The sequence below is a fragment of the Bos indicus genome, chromosome 14 (genome assembly GCF_029378745.1).
Source record: "Bos indicus isolate NIAB-ARS_2022 breed Sahiwal x Tharparkar chromosome 14, NIAB-ARS_B.indTharparkar_mat_pri_1.0, whole genome shotgun sequence".
Taxonomy (NCBI): domain Eukaryota; kingdom Metazoa; phylum Chordata; class Mammalia; order Artiodactyla; family Bovidae; genus Bos; species Bos indicus.
Window position 1 is genome coordinate 52,692,185 of NC_091773.1, and position 19,484 is coordinate 52,711,668.

Consider the following 19,484-nt stretch of genomic DNA (forward strand, 5'->3'; position numbering starts at 1 on the left):
AGCTATCTTTTATTTTACAATCAACCTGTTATTTTTATGTTAGAACACAAGAAGCATTTTTACAAGAAAATATAAAAATGAGTTAAAGCAATATTGACTCCCAACTCTTATTAACACAGGATTAACTTTTAAAGAATAGGATTGAATTAGCAAACATCTATTCATTTTAACTCAGAACAAAATTACCCTGTAAAATAGCAGTGCACCAAATGATAAATAAATGCATACTGAAAATTGACTTTTTAATTCAATGCACATAAAGCATGTAAAATTAAACCCAAGAAAAGGAGTAATTTAAATGTAATCAAAGGGGAATTTGAGTGGTTTAGATAGGAAAAAAAAGTGCTTTTATTCTGTCCTTCCATTTATCTTCATGTACTTACAAAAATTCTTCCCCATTTACTTACATGTATCTTTATATTTCTAAATTTTAGAAAATAGAAGTTTAGATGTCAGAAACTGTTGATTTTCTTTCTTTCTTTTTTTTTTTTTAAATTTTTTATTCCTTTATTTCTCATGTGTTCCCCATCCTGAACCCTCCTCCCTCCTCCCTCCCCATACCATCCCTCTGGGTCGTCCCAGTGCACCAGCCCCAAGCATCCAGCATCGTGCATTGAACCTGGACTGGCATTTTTGATGCCAGTGATTTTCTTCAATCCTTAGGTAACACAAATGTCTTGGGGGGGGGGGTGGATATTCTTCTTCTTTAACCCTTATGTTAATTAAACTAGAAGTGCACTCTTACAGCCTTGAACTATTCAAAGGCCTTCTGTGATTTCTGCTCTTCACTCTGCCTTAAGTTGTTCAGGTTTCTCGCTATTTGATATCCTCAACTTACTTCATCAAACCCAGGTGACCTCTTTATATTTCTCAGTATATTTTCCAGTGGCACACAGTATCATGCACTGTATAATTGTACTGAGTATCGAGAGGGAGTGAAAAATCATATCATGAACCAGAGAGAGTTCTGTTGTCTGTAGGACTCGCTCTCATTTTTTACTATCTGGAGCTGCTTGAGTTCCATTCTACAAACTTATGTAGAGGAGGAAAAAATAATTTTCTTTTTATCCTTCTGTGCTCTTAGCCAAGACCTCTGTCATAAAAAGATTAACAAAAGAAAAAATGTTTATTAACATGTATATCTCATGTTTATGTGTGAAATACCCAGGGAAAAATGAGCAACTCCCAGAGATGGCTCAGAATTCATGACTAAATACTCTCTTACTAGGGGAAAGGGTGAAGGGATAGAGCCCTCTTTGAGTAAATGATTTTTATTTTAGGAAAGAGGAATGGATCCTTAGAAGAAAAAGTGGTATGGTCAAATACTTGTTCAAGTGCTAGACACGCAGTGAGGACAGAGAAACTGAAATATTGAAGTTTGGTGCAGAGAAAGGTTTATTGCAGTGGCCCAGCAAGGAGGACAGGGCTCAAGCTCAAAAGACCCAAACTCTCTGATGGTTTTCTTGGAAGAGTTTTTATAAGTAAAATTTGGGGGAAGTCTGCAGGATGTGTGATGTTTCTCTAATTGGTTGATGGTGAAGGAGAAGGATGGTATTCTAGGAATAGGGCTTCCCTGGTAGCTCATCTGGTAAAGAATCCACCGCAATGCGGGAGACCCCAGTTCCCCTGGGTTGGGAAGATCTCCTGGAGAAGGGTTAGGCTTTCCACTCCAGTATTCATGGGCTTTCCTGGTGGATCAGTTGGTTAAGAATCTACCTGCAATGCAGGAGATCTGAGTTTGATCCCAGGGTTGGGAAGATCCCCTGGAGGAGGCTATGGCAATCCACTCTAGTATTCTTGCCTGCAGAATTCCCGTAGACAGAGAAGCCTGGTGGATTTCAATCCACGGTGTTGCAAAGAGCTGGAATCTGCCTTCGGTTTCAACTAGCCATGTGCTTATACTCAGCCTGAAGTTACCATCCTGCACCTGGGTGGGGGCCTTAGTTCCTGTAGATAAACTGAGAGATATTTATCAGATTGTTATGTATATTCCTTGAGGAAGAACCAGGCCCCATTAGAACACTATTATTTCTTTCTGCATTCCTTCAGTCCCCTAATTAATATGGGTACAAGTTCACCCTCTGGAACTCTGGGGAGGTCTAGGAGACTAAAACCTGAAAAGACAGCCTTCAGAATAGGAGAAAATAATAGCAAATGAAGCAACTGACAAACAACTAATCTCAAAAATATACAAGCAACTCCTGCAGCTCAATTCCAGAAAAACGACCCAATCAAAAAATGGGCCAAAGAACTAAATAGACATTTCTCCAAAGAAGACATACAGATGGCTAACAACCACATGAAAAGATGCTCAACATCACTCATTATCAGAGAAACGCAAATCAAAACCACTATGAGGTACCATTTCACACCAGTCAGAATGGCTGCGATCCAAAAGTCTACAAGCAATAAATGCTGGAGAGGGTGTGGAGAGAAGGGAACCCTCTTACACTATTGGTGGGAATGCAAACTAGTACAGCCACTATGAAGAACAGTGTGGAGATTCCTTTAAAAACTGGAAATAGAACTGCCTTATGACCCAACAATCCCACTGCTGGGTATACACACTGAGGAAACCAGAATTGAAAGAGACACGTGTACCCCAATGTTCATTGCAGCACTGTTTATAATAGCCAGGACATTGAAGCAACCTAGATGTCCATCAGCAGATGAATGGATAAGAAAGCTGTGATATCTATACACAATGGAGTGTTACTCAGCCATTAAAAAGAATACATTTGAATCAGTTCTAATGAGGTGGATGAAACTGAAGCCTATTATATAGAGTGAAGTAAGCCAGAGGGAAAAACACCAATACAGTATACTAACGCATATATATGGAATTTAGAAAGATAACGATAACCCTGTATGGGAGACAGCAAAAGAGACACAGATGTATAGAACAGTCCTTTGGACTCTGTGGGAGAGGGCAAGGGTGGGATGATTTGGGAGAATGGCATTGAAACATATATTATATCATATGTGAAACGAATCATCAGTCCAGGTTCGATGCATGATACAGGATGATCGGGGCTGGTGCACTGGAATGACCCAGAGGGATGGGATGGGGAGGGAGGTGGGAGAGGGGTTCAGGATGGGAAACACGTGTACACCCATGGCGGATTCATGTTGATGTATGGCACAAGCAATACAATATTGTAAAGTAATTAGCCTCTAATTAAAATAAATAAATTTAAATTTTAAAAAAGCAAAAAAAAAAAAAAAAACTTAAAAAAAAAAAAAAAGCCTTTTCCCCACAAACAAAAAATAGGAGATGTAAAACAGCCTTTGCACCTGAGAGGGGTCAACAGAGCCCTGCTTGGTTTTGATCTTCCCTTTTCTTTGATTCTCCTCAGTCTTGAGGGGAACAGGTGTTAGACAAGAAAGAGAATGACATTTTGCATAGAGAGATTAATTATAAACTGCAGAGAAACTGGGTTTTCGGGGGTACTCAATTTCAATGGGATGTTAGAAGCCAAATCCAGCCTCTGTCTCTCAGCTCCTAATCAAGTCTCAGAGGCAGAGTCTTGCACCTCAAAAAAGAATAACTTTATTGCTTTGCTAGGTAAAGGGGGCCACAGTGGGCTAATGCCTTCAAAATCATGTGTCCCAGACTGGAGAGGGTAGTGAGGAGTTTTATTGTGATGGTTCAAAGATGGTGTGCTCAGCTTGTGGACAGTCTGGTTGGTTGATGATCAGGTAAGTAGGAGTCAGCATAATCAACTTTCTGTTTCCACCAAGTTTTGGGGTCTCTGTGTTTGTTGCAGCATGCAATTAACTTCTGACACCTGGAGTGGTTTTTAATACCTGCAAAACAGCTCAAAGATATGGTTATGTATCTCTCTTGAGGGGGAACTAGAAATTTGGTTCAAGGTTGCACTATTCTTTCTTGACAGTTCCTCCCTTGCTTCTGTATCTCCTGCCTTCCCTAATTAGCATCTGTTTGAACCTGCCATATGGGCTTCCCAGGTGGCACCGATGGCAAAGAATCTGCTTGCCAATTCAGGAGACATAAGAGACCCAGGTTCCACCCCTGGGTTGGGAAGATCCCCTGGAGAAGGTCATGGCAACCCACTTCAGTATTCTTGCCTGGAGAATCCCCATGGACAGAGAAGCCTGGTGGGCTACAGTCCATTGGGTCACAAGAGTCAGACGTGACTGAACCTGCCATGCATGCATGAACCTGCCATAAGAATTCTTGGAAGTTCTTGGAGGCTGAATGAAACCTATTTCCTATAATCAAGAAATTGGCAACAGAGCAAGGCTTTTGTGCCCAGGAGCCCTACAGGGTCCTGCTCAATACCAGCGTGGTGGATTGAACAAAATTTGTCTAGGTGAAGTGTTGACTTTGTCACCAAAATTGTGGCTCTCTGTGCACCAATGCCAAACAGAAATATGGAGACAGAGTTATGGAGGAGGAAGAAAGAATGTAATTATTATTTTTATTATAATTTATTATTTTCCAGGCAAAAGGGAAACACAGTAGCCTAGCACCTCAAGAGCTGTGATCTCTCTTGAGTAGGGAGAGGTTATATAGTCAAGCAGCAGTAAGTGATAAGCACATTCCTTCTTCAGTAAAGCTTCAAAAGGGTGGGGTTGCTGACAAGGTTAGGGTTTGTGCAGGGTCTCAGGTCGTGGGTCTCCTAATCTTTTTGGTTTTTGTTTTTCATTCTTTATGAGCCTCTCTGGTCCCTTTAATCTTGCCTCAGATGGTTTCATTGCTGCTTCTCCTTTGATTAGCAACTGTTCTCCTTTGGACCTCAGAGAAGGTCATAGAGGCTGGAGTCTTGCCTACAAGAAATAGGGGACTAAAATGCCTCCATGCCCAGGAGCCCCACAGGGCCCTGCTTGGCGTCAGCTTCTAGTCTCCTCTCTCCTAGCAAGAGTCAATCATCCTTGGCTGGTGACATCCTTGGGAGAACATTTCTGACAATTGAGTTCCTTTTTGAATTTCTGTCTTTAGGCAGAGAAGGGGAGTTTAGAGAAAGCTCCTCCCTGCATTCGCTGTTTTCCAGGTACCTACAGATCAAAATAATCAACACCAAAATCAACCATATTTTGAGGTAGTATGTCCTGAACTACTGTAGTCATGGTTTGGATGTCATATTCTGCTAGTCATCACTTGCAAAGCTTATAAACTCAACATCTGCCTCTCTTTGCTGTAACTTCCTAGAAGTGTGGTTCTTGCTGCTTTTCTTTCAGAATGTAGTATTCTTGCCCCTATAATATGTTTGGGGTGTGTCTTTGGATATGAGTTATCTGAAAAAATACTGGGTATAGTAAGCATATGTATCTTATTTAAATTACTTTTAAATTGTTATAAATGTTCTCCATTTTCCTGATTTTATAAAAAAAAATAGCCAGAGCTTTTTTTTTTTTTTTTTTTTTGATTATCTATCCACATTGTTGTATGTCTCTCTATCCCAGTTAGTCTTATTGTTACATTGTATGCCAAAAGCTGCCTTGTCAGTCAAGAGCTACCTTGTCAGATTTTATTTAATCATTTCTCTCTAATGGAAAATGACTATCTACATTCCCCCCAGCCCAAATAGTGCTTGAATTGATGTAGTTCCATGAAAGATTTCTCTAGGGTATGTATCTAGGAGTCAGAACACTTGTTCCAAGAACTTATGGTTACTTATTTTCCAAGTACTATCAGACTGCCCCCAAATGGCAGAATCTGGTTATTCTCCCAACAGAAAAGCACATCCTACCACATCCTAGATTGTATTTCATCTTCTTCTACTCATTTTAGTCAATTTGAACTATTGCACTGTTGTTAAAACTTACATTTTTCTGAATACTAAAAAGGATGAACTTATTTTCATAAACTTACAACCATTCTGTGAATTGCCTATGCAAATTTTCTCAATTTTTTTCTTGAATTTATTTTCTTGTTAATTTTAAAGTTAATTGCATGATAAAACATTAGTTTTGGAGAGGTTTAACTGCTGGAATCTCTTTTCCTAGTGTGCTAACATCTATTTGCTAAATGCATCTGTGGTTCCTATTGCTGAGAAGAAATATTTACTGTTTAATTTGTGATGTGTAACTTTTAAATGTGTGAAAAAGAGTATGTGGCTAAATACTTGTTTCATAATGAAAGAAATGATTATTTTTCATGGGAGAGGGAAAACCTCAAATGAGTGAGAGAAAAGAAAAAAGCATCTTAATATTAAACACAGTCCTTATGTCATTCAAACATGTATTTCATGAGTCAGCTTATAGGATAAGATTGGCAAATCATAATCATCTTTTTCTAAATTTGCAACAAATCAGGAGCAATGAACTCAATAAAAGTGTATGTTTTAATGACATATTAGATACTGAACTTATATTTCTCAAAAAAGTTGATAATAAATGTGTAACCTTTCCGATATATTTATTGGCATCTACTATTCACCCTGGGTACTGTGGTGATATCACTGGACAGAAGTCAAAACCAGAATATACACATTTACTCAAAAAGCATCAGATTGCCAAATTAATAAATATTTAAAACATTGTGTCTGAAGATGTAAAGTTAGTAGGGGCATTTGTAGAAGGTTCATTTACATAATACTATGTAAAATATGATTTTTTAATTGTATCAAATGACTATTCTGCTGAATTAATTTGGCTTATTTTTTATAACAAGTTTGTATGTGTGTTTGCACTTCTGAGAAGTGTGGTGATAGCAATTGGTGTGTTAGATCCATTAGCAGAAGAGCTTTGCAAACAATTACATGGTGCCAGTAAACCAGTGTCAACAGATGCCTCAAACAGAAAGTCAGTTAATTCCAACAATGGATTATTTATATGTCCAATTTGTGGAATCAGAAAAAAAGTTTGGAAGTTCACTGATGATATCTGAAATTCAATTAAGAGGCTTTATTGTAAATATGAAATTGTTTTTTGTTATAACAATATAAATTAAAAATTGAGAGAAACAAAATGTCACAGTATAAGTATTGCTATTATGAACTGAAGAAGCTTCTGAGTAAAAATGGTATTGGAACATTGAAATTTATATTTTAAAAAATTCTTGTAATTTATAATCATGTCCCAAATGGAAATGTTTTACCAATGAAAATAGAAATGGTAGTACTAAAAGATAATTAGGGCTTCCCTGGTGGCTCAGAGGTTAAAGCATCTGCTTGGAATGCGGGATACCAGGGTTTGATCCCTGGGTCGGGAAGATCCCCTGGAGAAGGAAATGGCAACCCACTCCAGTACTCTTGCTTGGAGAATCCCATGGAGGGAGGAGCCTGGTGGGCTATAGTCCATGGGGTTGCAAAAGGTCGGGCACGACTGAGTGACTTCTATGTATTCTATGTAAAAGATAATTATTTTTATATTTGCACAGAATGTTTTCAAGAGGGTGATATGTGTGTGTGTGTATACACACTAGTACTTATAAGGATATTTGTATATATATAAGTACATTTTCTTACTTTTATGCTTTTAAAGGAGCTTTTGACAATATCTAAATTTTAAAAAAGCTTGGAAATTAACTTTTCTAAAATGTTATTAAAAATTTTATAAATACCTTTTCTAAAATTTCAGATCTATTTTGTTCAAACTTAGCTGGAAATCTTTAATCATATATTTACAACCAAAGAATGAAGAAAATTCAACTTTGAAGCTTTTCATAAGTTTTAATTATTGAAATTAAACTTAAAAAAAGAAACACATTGAACAGTATTCCCTCAAAATCAAGGTAGTAAATTGTGTGATACACTCTATGTTTTAAAGTATTTAGTTTTGAAATTTATCTTTGTTCTTTAGAATATATATACTATGGGATGAATTTTCCTATGCTTCTCTTATTTTTAAAATAGATTTATATTCTACTTGAATGTAATGGAGTTGAGTTGTATATTTCACAACATCTAAATTTGGTGAAGCATTCAAATAATCAAAATTATAGAAAATAATTAATTTTATCTTGTAAAAATACTTTTTGAAGAAAAGTACCTTCAGGGAAGGCATAAATATTATATCTGCATAAATATTTCAGCTGAAATGTTTACACATTTTGATACAAAAAATTAATAATATCAAGGTATATTTTTCTTTGAACTTACTAGCTCCCTCAGCATCTGTGAAGAAATTATTTTTAATGTAAAAATTATGAGCTATTGTGAGAACACAATTAAAAATTTTAATGATTCCAAATGTATTAATATAAAATGCATTTTGAGGAAATTATAGGAAATTTTATTAAAAATTAAGAATAACACACTACTGGAATCTTTGACACGTGTGGCTTTTGCATGCTGTCCTTTCTTCTAACTCAGTGCTAGGCTTCTTTGGCTAGCTCTCTACTCAGCTTTTCTCTTGATGATTTGACTGTACTTAGCATTATATTTAATTTCTAATTGTATTTCTTAGCATGATGTGTGCTCAGTCCCTGCTGTTGTGTCCTACTCTTTGCAAACCTATGGACTGTAGGCTGCAGGCTTCTCTGTCCATGGGCTTTTCTCCAGGCAAGAATACTGGAGTAGGTTGCCATGTCCTCCTCCAAGGATCTTCGTGACCCAGGGTTTGAACCTGCATCTCCTGAATCGCAGGCAGACTCTTTACCCACTGAGCCACTTGGGAAGTGCATTTAGCATTTATCATCAGAACCTAAAATGAATTTGTGTCAGTATGATATGAAATGTAGGTAGTCTGTTCTGTCAAATCCCTAATATATGACATTGATGTTTGAGATGGTGTGATCACTGACCTAGAGCCAAACATCCTGGAATGTGAAGTCAAGTGGGCCTTAGAAAGCATCACTACGAACAAAGCTAGTGGAAGTGATGGAATTCCAGTTGAGCTATTCCAAATCCTGAAAGATGATGCTGTGAAAGCGCTGCACTCAATATGCCGCAAATTTGGACAACTCAGCAGTGGCCACAGGACTGGAAAAGTCAGTTTTCATTCCAATCCCAAAGAAAGGCAATGCCAAAGAATGCTCAAACTACCGCACAATTGCACTCATCTCACACGCTAGTAACGTAATGCTCAAAATTATCCAAGCCAGGCTTCAGCAATATGTGAATCATGAACTTCCTGATGTTCAAGCTGGTTTTACAAAAGGCAGAGGAACCAGAGATCAAATTGCCAACATCCTCTGGATCATGGAAAAAGCAACAGAGTTCCAGAAAAACATCTATTTCTGCCTTATGGACTATGCCAAAGCCTTTGACTGTGTGGATCACAATCAACTGTGGAAAATTCTGAAAGAGATGGGAATACCAGACCACCTGATCTGCCTCTTGAGAAATTTGTATGCAGGTCAGGAAGCAACAGTTAGAACTGGACATGGAACAACAGACTGGTTCCAAATAGGAAAAGGAGTTCATCAAGGCTGTATATTGTCACCCTGTTTATTTAACTTCTATGCAGAGTATATCATGAGAAACGCTGGACTGGAAGAAACACAAGCTGGAATCAAGACTGCTGGGAGAAATATCAATAACCTCAGATATGCAAATGAGTCCACCCTTATGGCAGAAAGTGAAGAGGAACTAAAAAGCTTCTTGATGAAAGTGAAAGTGGAGAGTGAAAAAGTTGGCTTAAAGCTCAACATTCAGAAAACGAAGATCATGGCATCCGGTCCCGTCACTTCATGGGAAATAGATGGGGAAACTGGAAACAGTGTCAGACTTTATTTTTCTGGGCTCCAAAATCACTACAGATGGTGACTGCAGCCATGAAATTAAAAGACGCTTACTCCTTGGAAGGAAAGTTATGACCAACCTAGATAGCATATTCAAAAGCAGAGACATTACTTTGCCAACAAAGGTCCATCTAGTTAAGGCTATGGTTTTTCCTGTGGTCATGTATGGATGTGAGAGTTGGGCTGTGAAGAAGGCTGAGCGCCGAAGAATTGATGCTTTTGAACTCTGGTGTTAGAGAAGACTCTTGAGAGTCCCTTGGACTGCAAGGAGATCCAACCAGTCCATTCTGAAGGAGATCAGCCCTGGGATTAATTTGGAAGGAATGATGCTAAAGCTGAAACTCCAGTACTTTGGCCACCTCATGGGAAGTGTTGATTCATTGGAAAAGACCCTGATACTGGGAGGGATTGGGGGCAGGAGGAGGAGGGGATGACAGAGAATGAGATGGCTGGATGGCATCACTGACTCGATGGATGTGAGTCTCAGTGAACTCTGGGAGTTGGTGATGGACAGGGATGCCTGGCGTACTGCGATTCATGGGGTCGCAAAGAGTTGGACATGACTGAGCAACTGATCTGATCTGATCTGATCTGATGTTTGAGAATATTTGCATTGACTCAAAGTCCTAATTAGAATATAATTAGTTGACCACACTCTACCAGGGTATTTTCTAGCTTTTCAAAATTGCATCTGAATAATATTTCTTTGGAATTGTCTCAAAAGAGAAGAGCATTCATATCCTATATAAGCCAAAACAACATATCCTCTAAAATAAATGTAAGCTTTGTATCTCTGAGATGCACGAGTGTGTGTATTCAGTCACTCAGTCATGTCCGACTCTTTACAAATCTATGGACTTAGCCCTCCAGACTCCTCTGTTCAGAGGATTCTCTAGGCAAGAATACTGAAGTGGATTGCCATGCCCTCCTCCAGGGGATCTTCAAAACTCAGGGATCGAACTCATGTCTTAAGTTTCCTGCATTGATTGGTAGGAGGGTTCTTTACCATTGGCGCCAACTTGGAAGCCCATATCTAAGGTATGGGGTCATTATTCAGATTGGCTTTGTTAGTGGGAAATGGAACCATTGCCACCTACTCTGGTCTGCAACTCAAAATAAAACAATTTATTATATTCTGCACTGGGGTCTTCTGGTAGAGAAGGCTGTCTTAGTAGTGGACTCAATACTCACATGAGATGTATTTGCCTTTTTAGTTGTGCGTTTGTTTTGTTTTGTTTCTGATAGCTTTTAATAATCATACTTTACTCATTTGAGTCCTGTATATCAGATCACTCTGGTTTATTTATGCCATATGCTTAGGAGATCAAGAAACTTTAGGCAATATTAACAAACTTGAGACAGTTTCTTTCGTAGTATATACCAGTATATTCCTATATATACTAGTATATTCTTAGTGTATACCAATATTGAAATACTCTAATGAAGTTTAGGATTTATTATAATGGTAAAGCAATGAAGTTGTCATATAAATGCAAGTAAATGAATTTTTTAAATTAAGTAAAAAAAAAAAAAACTATTAAAAGACAGAAACTTAAGGAACATTTTATCTGAAAAATTGTAACAGGAAAGATTTTTGTTGTTGTTTAGTCACTCAGTCATGTCCAACTCTTTTGTGATCCTATGGTCTGTAGCCCACCAGGCTACTCTGTCCATAGGATTTCCCAGACCACAATACTGGAGTGGGTTGCTATTTTCATCTCCAGGGGATCTTCCCAACCCAGGGAACATGTTTCCTGCTTGCCAGGCAGATTCTTTACCACTGAGCCACCTGGAAAGCCCAACAGGCAAGAGTAAGACAAAAACATTAACAATTTCTTATATCAAGATGATAACCTAAACCTGTTTGGATTTAGCTAGAAAAAATAGATACAAGTAAATGAGAGATCAGAACAGAAACCTTGTCATTTAAAGGTACTAGCAAGTAGATTGAATTGGAATAATAACTGGAAATATGAAGGGATATATACTATGTTGAGCTGGAAAAACAAATGGAAATATGAAGAGAAAAGTCAGCATTCCAAAAATCATTGAAGGAGTGACTTCTGAATATAAATTATAGATTGTACACAGACATGATTGACAACTAAACTGGCATGTATGAGAGAGACCCCTGTGGGAACAGCAAAAAACAAAACTAGGCAAAAAATAAACAGGCAGAGAGAAGAAAAACAATCTATTTTTGAAAGATAAACCAATGAACTTGAAGCTAGATCAGTAGAAATTATCCAATTTGAAGAAAAATATTTAAATGATTAATAATAAACAGAGTTTCAGTGACCTGAGGGACAATTTAAGCCAGTCCAACATATGGCCAAATAGATTTGCAGAAAGGTAGAAGAAAGCAAAAGGGAAAAAAAAAAAAAAAACATTTGAGGAAATATTAACTGAAAACTTCCCAAATTTGTGGAAAACATTAGTTTACAGATTGAAGAAGCTCACCAAACCTCAAATAAGTAAAACACAAAGACTCTATTTCCAGATACATCGTAGTCAAATATTTGAACAGGGAAAAAGAAAATCTCAAAAGCAAGCAAAGGAAAATGTAATGGGATGAATAACAACAATAAAATAAATGAATGATTTGTTAGAAATGAATTAAACTATCTACACCAGAAATGATGGAATGACATTTCAAAGGATGGAGGAAAACAAATAAGTATAATTAAGAATTCTATATCCCACTACACTATGCTTCAAAGATACAAGTAAATAAAGATGTTTTAAGAACAAAAATATCAATATCAATAACCTCAGATACGCAGATGACACCACCCTTATGGCAGAAAGTGAAGAGGAACTAAAAAGCCTCTTGATGAAAGTGAAAATGGAGAGTGAAAATGTTGGCTTAGAGCTCAACATTCAGAAAACGAAGATCATGGCATCTGGTCCCATCATTTCATGGGAAATAGATGGGGAAACAGTGTCAGACTTTATTTTTTGGGGCTCCAGAATCACTGCAGATGCTGACTGCAGCCATGAAATTAAAAGTTGCTTGCTTCTTGGAAGAAAAGCTATGACCAACCTAAATAGCATATTGAAAAGCAGAGACATTACTTTGCCAACAAAAGTCTGTCTAGTCAAGGCTATGGTTTTTCCAATGGTCATGTATTGGATGTGAGAGTTGGACTGTGAAGAAAGCTGAGCACCAAAGAATTGATGCTTTTGAACTGTGGTGTTGGAGAAGACTCTTGAGAGTCTCTTGGACTGCAAGGAGATCCAACCAGTCCATTCTGAAGGAGATCAGCCCTAGGATTTCTTTGGAAGGAATGATGCTAAAGCTGAAACTCCAGTACTTTGGCCACCTCATGCAAAGAGTTGACTCATTGGAAAAGACTCTGATTCTGGGAGGGATTGGGGGCAGGAGGAGAAGGGGATGACAGAGGATGAGATGGCTGGATGGCATCACCGACCCGATGGACATGAGTCTGAGTGAACTCCAGGAGTTGGTGATGGACAGGGAGGCCTGGCGTGCTGCCATTCATGGGGTTGCAAACAGTTGGACACGACTGAGCAACTGAACTGAACTGAACTGAGAACAAAATGTATCCTTTTTGTTCAAAAAATGTTTTTTGTTTGTTTGTTGTCAATAAATCAGGACTGTAATAAATGCTAATGAAAGTTCTTCAGTCTTAAAGAAAATGTCATTAGGTGGCCGTTCAGATCTGTAAATTGTGGAAGGAATTTTGGGGGGAGGAAATATTTTTACAGTAATGATATATTTTATGGTCAGATAGATGGGGGAAAAGTGGAAGCAATGACAGACTTTATTTTCTTAGGTTTCAAAATCACTGCAGATAGTAACTACAGCCTTGAAATTAAAAGATGCTTGTTCTTTGGAAGGAAAACTATGACAAACCTAGACAGCATATTAAAAACCAAAGACATCGCTTTGCTGACAAAAGTCCATATATTCAAAGCTGAGATTTGGGCCATAAAGAAGGCTGAGTGCTGAAGAATTGATGTCTTCAAATTGTGGTTCTGGAGAAGACTCTTGAGAGTCCCTTGGACTGCAAGGAGATCAAACCAGTTGATCCAAAAGGAAATCAACCCTAAAGCTGAAGCTCCGATACTTTGGCCACCTGGTGCGCAGAGCTGACTCATTGGAGAAGACCCTAAGGCTGGGAAAGATTGATGGTGAAGGGAGAAATGGGCGCCAGAGGATGAGATGGTTATATTGTATCACCAATTCAATGGCCATGAATCTGAGTAAATTCCAGGAGACAGTGAAGGACAGGGAAGTCTGGCATGATGCAATCCATGGGGTTGCAGAGTCAGACACGACTCAGCAACTGAACAACAATAACAGATATGTAAATTGTGCAAAGACATTTGAGGGAAGGAAATATTTTTAGAGTGATGGATATATTTTATGGTTAGATTGTGGTAATTAAATATATTTACTTATCAAAATTCATCAATTTGCTTAATCTGTTATTGTATGTAAACTATACCTAAAAAAATAAGTAATCCAACAAGAAAGGCCTTCAGATGAGTGCAGTAGCGTAGAGTTCATGGTTTGGTTCTTACTGTCAAGACAATAATTTCACATTACTGTCTATCTACAGCATCATGCTTCTAATAACTCCTGACAGAGTTATTCAAGTTATTTTGAATAAAAATTTTATTGGAGCTTGGATCATAGTAAAAAATACCAATAATGAACGTTCAACATAATTGTAAATAGAATAGTTTCAAGTAGTTGGTTAATTGACATTTCTTTAGGGTAAGATAATTCCAATTTAAAATACTTTTACATTGACTAAGATAAAATAGATAATCTGCTAATAGTACTGGAAGTAAAGTTTGTCAGTTTGTTTCTTATCAGATCAAAAAACAAAATGTAATGGACAGAGTTCTCCTGATTTTGGCTTTAATACAGAAGTCTCAAACTTTTAGCTTTAAAACTTATTTTAAAAATTAACGACTACTAATAAGATAGCCTTACAAATAGCTGTGCAAAGAAGAGAAATGAAAAGCAAAGAGGAAAGGGAAGATATAAGCATCTGAAAGCAGAGTTCCAAAGAATAGCAAGGAGAGATAAGAAAGCTTTCCTCAGCTATTAATGCAAAGAAATAGAGGAAAACAACAGAATAGGAAAGACTAGAGATCTCTTCAAGAAAATTAGAGATACCCAGGGAATATTTCATGCAAAGATGGGCTCGATAAAGGACAGAAATGGTATGGACCTAACAGAAGCAGAAGGCATTAAGAAGAGGTGGCAAGAATAAACAGAAGAACTATGCAAAAAAAATCTTCATGACCCAGATAATCACGATGGTGTGATCACTCATCTAGAGTCAGACATCCTGGAATGTGAAGTCAAGTGGGCCTTAGAAAGCATCACTATGAACAAAGCTAGTGGAGGTGAAGGAATTCCAGTTGAGCTATTTCAAATCCTGAAAGATGATGCTGTGAAAGTGCTTACTCAATATGCCAGAAAATTTGAAAAACTCAGCAGTGGCCACAGGCCTGGAAAAGGTCAGTTTTCATCACAATTCCAAAGAAAGGCAATGCCAAAGAATGCTCAAACTACCACACAATTGCACTGATTACACATGCTAGTAAATTAATGCTCAAAATTCTCCAAGCCAGGCTTCAGCAATATGTGAACCGTGAACTTCAAGATGTTCAAGCTGGTTTTAGAAAAGGCAGAGGAACCAGAGATCAAATTGCCAACATCCTCTGGATCATAGAAAAAGCAAGAGAGTTCCAGAAAAACATCTATTTCTGCTTTATTGACTATGCCAAAGCCTTTGACTAAGTGGATCACAATAAAATGTGGAAAATTCTGAAAGAGATGGGAATACCAGACCACCTGATCTGCCTCTTGAGAAACCTATATGCAGGTCAAGAAGCAACAGTTAGAACTGGACATGGATCAACAGACTGGTTCAAAATAGGAAAATAAGCACATCAAGGCTGTATATTGTCACCCTGCTTATTTAACTTATATGCAGAGTACATCATGAGAAAATCTGGACTGGATGAAGCACAAGCTGGAATCAAGATTGCCGGGAGAAATATCAATAACCTCAGATATGCAAATGACACCACCCTTATGGCAGAAAGTGAAGAGGAACTCAAAAGCCTCTTGATGAAAGTGAAAGAGGAGAGTGAAAAAGTTGGCTTAAAGCTCAACATTCAGAAAACTAAGATCATGGCATGTGATTTCATCAATTCATGGGAAATAGATGGGGAAAGAGTGGAAACAGTATCAGACTTTATTTTTGAGGGCTCCAAAATCACTGCAGATAGTGATTGCAGCCATGAAATTAAAAGACACTTACTCACTAGAGAAGGAAAAGGCTACCCACTCCAGTATTCTGGCCTGGAGAACTCCATGGACTGTATAGTCCATTTGGTCTCAAAGAGTCAGACATGACTGAGTGACTTTCACTTCACTTTCACTCCTTAGAAGGAAAGTTATGACCAACCTAGATAGCGTATTAAAGAGCAGAGACATTACTTTGCCAACAAAGATCCATCTAGTTAAGGCTATGGTTTTTCCAATAGTCGTGTATGGAAGTGAGACTTGGACTGTGAAGAAAGCTGAGTGCTGAAGAATTGATGCTTTTGAACTGTGGTGTTGGAGAAGACTCTTGAGAGGCCCTTGGACTGCAAGGAGATCCAACCAGTCCATCCTAAGGTGATCAGTCCTGGGTGTTCATTGGAAGGACTGATGCTAAAGCTGAAACTCCAATACTTTGGCCACCTCATGCTAAAAGTTGACTCATTGGAAAAGACTCTGTTGCTGGGAGGGATTGGGGGCAGGAAGAGAAGGGGCAGACAGAATATGAGATGGTGGATGGCATCACTGACTCGATGGACATGAGTTTGGGTGTACTTTGGGAGTTGGTGATGCACAGGGTGGCCTGATGTCCTGCGATTCATGGAGTCGCAAAGAGTTGGACATGACTGAGTGACTGAACTGAAGTGAATAAGATAAGAGAAATTACTAAATTAAATCCTTAGGCCCATATACTGAATAGAGTGGGAGAAAGTGATGCTTGCTCTAGTATTTAATGAACCCCACTTTCTCAAAAATGTAGTATAACAGAAAATATAGAGAAAATAGAAAGAAAATTAAAGAATTGATATTAACATTTTTGTAGCCTGCTATAATTATTTTGTTTGTTGTTAATATGGCTGAGACATTTAAGAAGATCTTATATACTACATATAAAAAATTTTTAAACATTTTAAGCAGTGTCTGTGTTTGGAAAAATATAATTTGCTGAAACTATATTTATTAGCTCTATTTGTGCATTTATTTATAACAATTATTTTTTTAAGTTTAATAAACTTAGTGGATAAAACTAATAATAGTGATAAACGTGTTAGTCACTCAGTTGTGTCTGACTCCATGTGACTCTATGGGCTTTAGCCTTCCATGGAATTTTCCAGGCAAGAATACCTGAATGAGATGCCATTTCCTTCTCCAATTAATGATAAATAGTAATAGTGAAAAAACTAATAATTGCTCTCCATGTACCTAAGTATTGGTATTTGGGAGGAGAAGAACATCACCATATAAAACAGAGAAAAAGATATCTTTCTTTGCCCCCGCTCCCCTCAAAAATTCACCTGCCAAATAAGCCTTGGCAGCTTCCTAGCTCCCTTTCTTTAGTTCTCCTGAACCATAGCAAAGTTTCTGTTTTATCATATTTCAGGAAATAAGAGGAACTCGTGGAAAGGGAAAGAGTTGATCTAAAAATTTGATAATATTGACAAAGCATGATCGCTTTGGCTCCTTATGAAACTCCTTCTTAGATGCAGGACCTTTGGCCAACCCCCATGATGGACTTAACAGTTGAGATTCGTCCCTGGAGAAGCAGAAGGAGAAATGTCTAATAAACACATTTAAAGTTCACTAATGTCTTGTGTTAAATGAGAAAGGCAAAAATTACACAGTCTGCAATAATATTAACCTCCTTTCATAAAAATCAGCAAGCTGGAGAACAAAAACCAGCAGGGAAAACAATGTGCAAAGGGTTCAAGGGCAAAGCATTAAACACAGAATTATGATTGCGAAGTTCTGACGTGAAAACTAAACAACAAGAAAATTCAGGCACTCAAGTCAAAAATATTTAGATAGAAGAGGATATGTGAACTCTCATAACAGTAATTTTTTAGGGGTTTTCTTTTGTGTCAGGAACTGTTCAAGGTCATCTGCATATATTAACTTCTTTAGTCTTAGGGTCTGGCCTGTGACTATTTCTGCAAATGTAGAATGAGGACACATAAAGGTTAGATGGCATACTCCAGTGACATAGCCATTTCATTAGACCAAATTATATTAGAGTAAAGGCTGAGATAAATGGTCAAAGGATCATAGCTTATTAGTTTAAAAGGCCCTTAAATACCACCACTAATATATCTGTCCTATGTACCAGCAAATGCTGATAAAAATATTAGTAAAATAACTCAAAGTCTCTTTACATTAAATTGCTAAAGCAGTAATGCATAATTTTATTATAAAGATGCTAAAAGAGAGGTAATTATACGAAAATTTAATGACCAAATTAGTTCATTTTTCTCACATTTACTGTGAAACAATTTTAGAGAATTTTCTTCTTTATTGAGCTCTGGCCATGAAAATATGTGTTCAAAGAAGAAAATAATTGGGTTCAAAGGAAATATGTTAAAGACACAAAGCAAGAATGATTATTTACTTGGACTGGATGTCTTCCAAGTTGAAAATCAAAAGTACTTAATTAAGACTTGAGACTTCTGTTGATATGGTGTGAAAAAAGCAATTTCTCTTGCTTTTAAGATAAAATGTGTTTTGTAAGTTTTCTGTCCTGGAAACAAAATTAGCACAGGTTAGTATTTTGATTAAATGTATATAAAAATTTATTGACTCTAGGTTAAAATATATAGGAACATGTAATTCAGATGTTTAAAAAGAAATTTCTCTTTCTCAGGCTAGAGTGTTTTGGCATGGAACTTCCTAGTTGCAATCCGAGGAAATGTAATTACATTCTTGGTCTTTGCAAAGGGGCAAGTCATGGAACAGGAAAAAACTGGGGGTGGAGGGAGGGTTTTGAGCTGGGAAAGTAGGTGGATTACTCAAATTCCTCTCTGCTACTGCTGCTGCTAAGTCGCTTTAGTTGTGTCCGACTCTGTGCAACCCCATAGACAGCAGCCCACCAGGCTCCCCTGTCCCTGTGATTCTCCAGGCAAGAACACTGGAGTGAGTTACCATTTCCTTCTCCAATGCATGAAAGTGAAAAGTGAGAGTGAAGTCGCTCAGTCGTGTCTGACTCTTAGCGACCCCATGGACTGCAGCCTCTCTAGTCATACTTTTTTTTTTTTTTAAACTTTACAATATTGTATTAGTTTTGCCAAATATTGAATTGAATCCGCCACAGGTATACATGTGTTCCCCATCCTGAACCCTCCTCCCTCCTCCCTCCCCATACCATCCCTCTGGGTCATCCCAGTGCACCAGCCCCAAGCATCCAGTATAGTGCATCGAACCTGGACTGGCAACTCGTTTCATATATGATATTATACATGTTTCAATGCCATTCTCCCAAATCTTCCCACCCTCTCCTTCTCCCACAGAGTCCATAAGACTGTTCTATACATCAGTGTCTCTTTTGCTGTCTCGTACACAGGGTTATTGTTACTATCTTTCTAAATTTCATATATATGCGTTAGTATACTGTATTGGTGTTTTTCTTTCTGGATTACTTTAATAAAAGATTTATTTATATGTGGGAGAAGGGGAATCAGGGCCATGTAAACAGTAGAAAAGTCTATTAGTAAAGTCATTAAAAAATATTAAGCAAAATATCCTGAATCAGAAGCC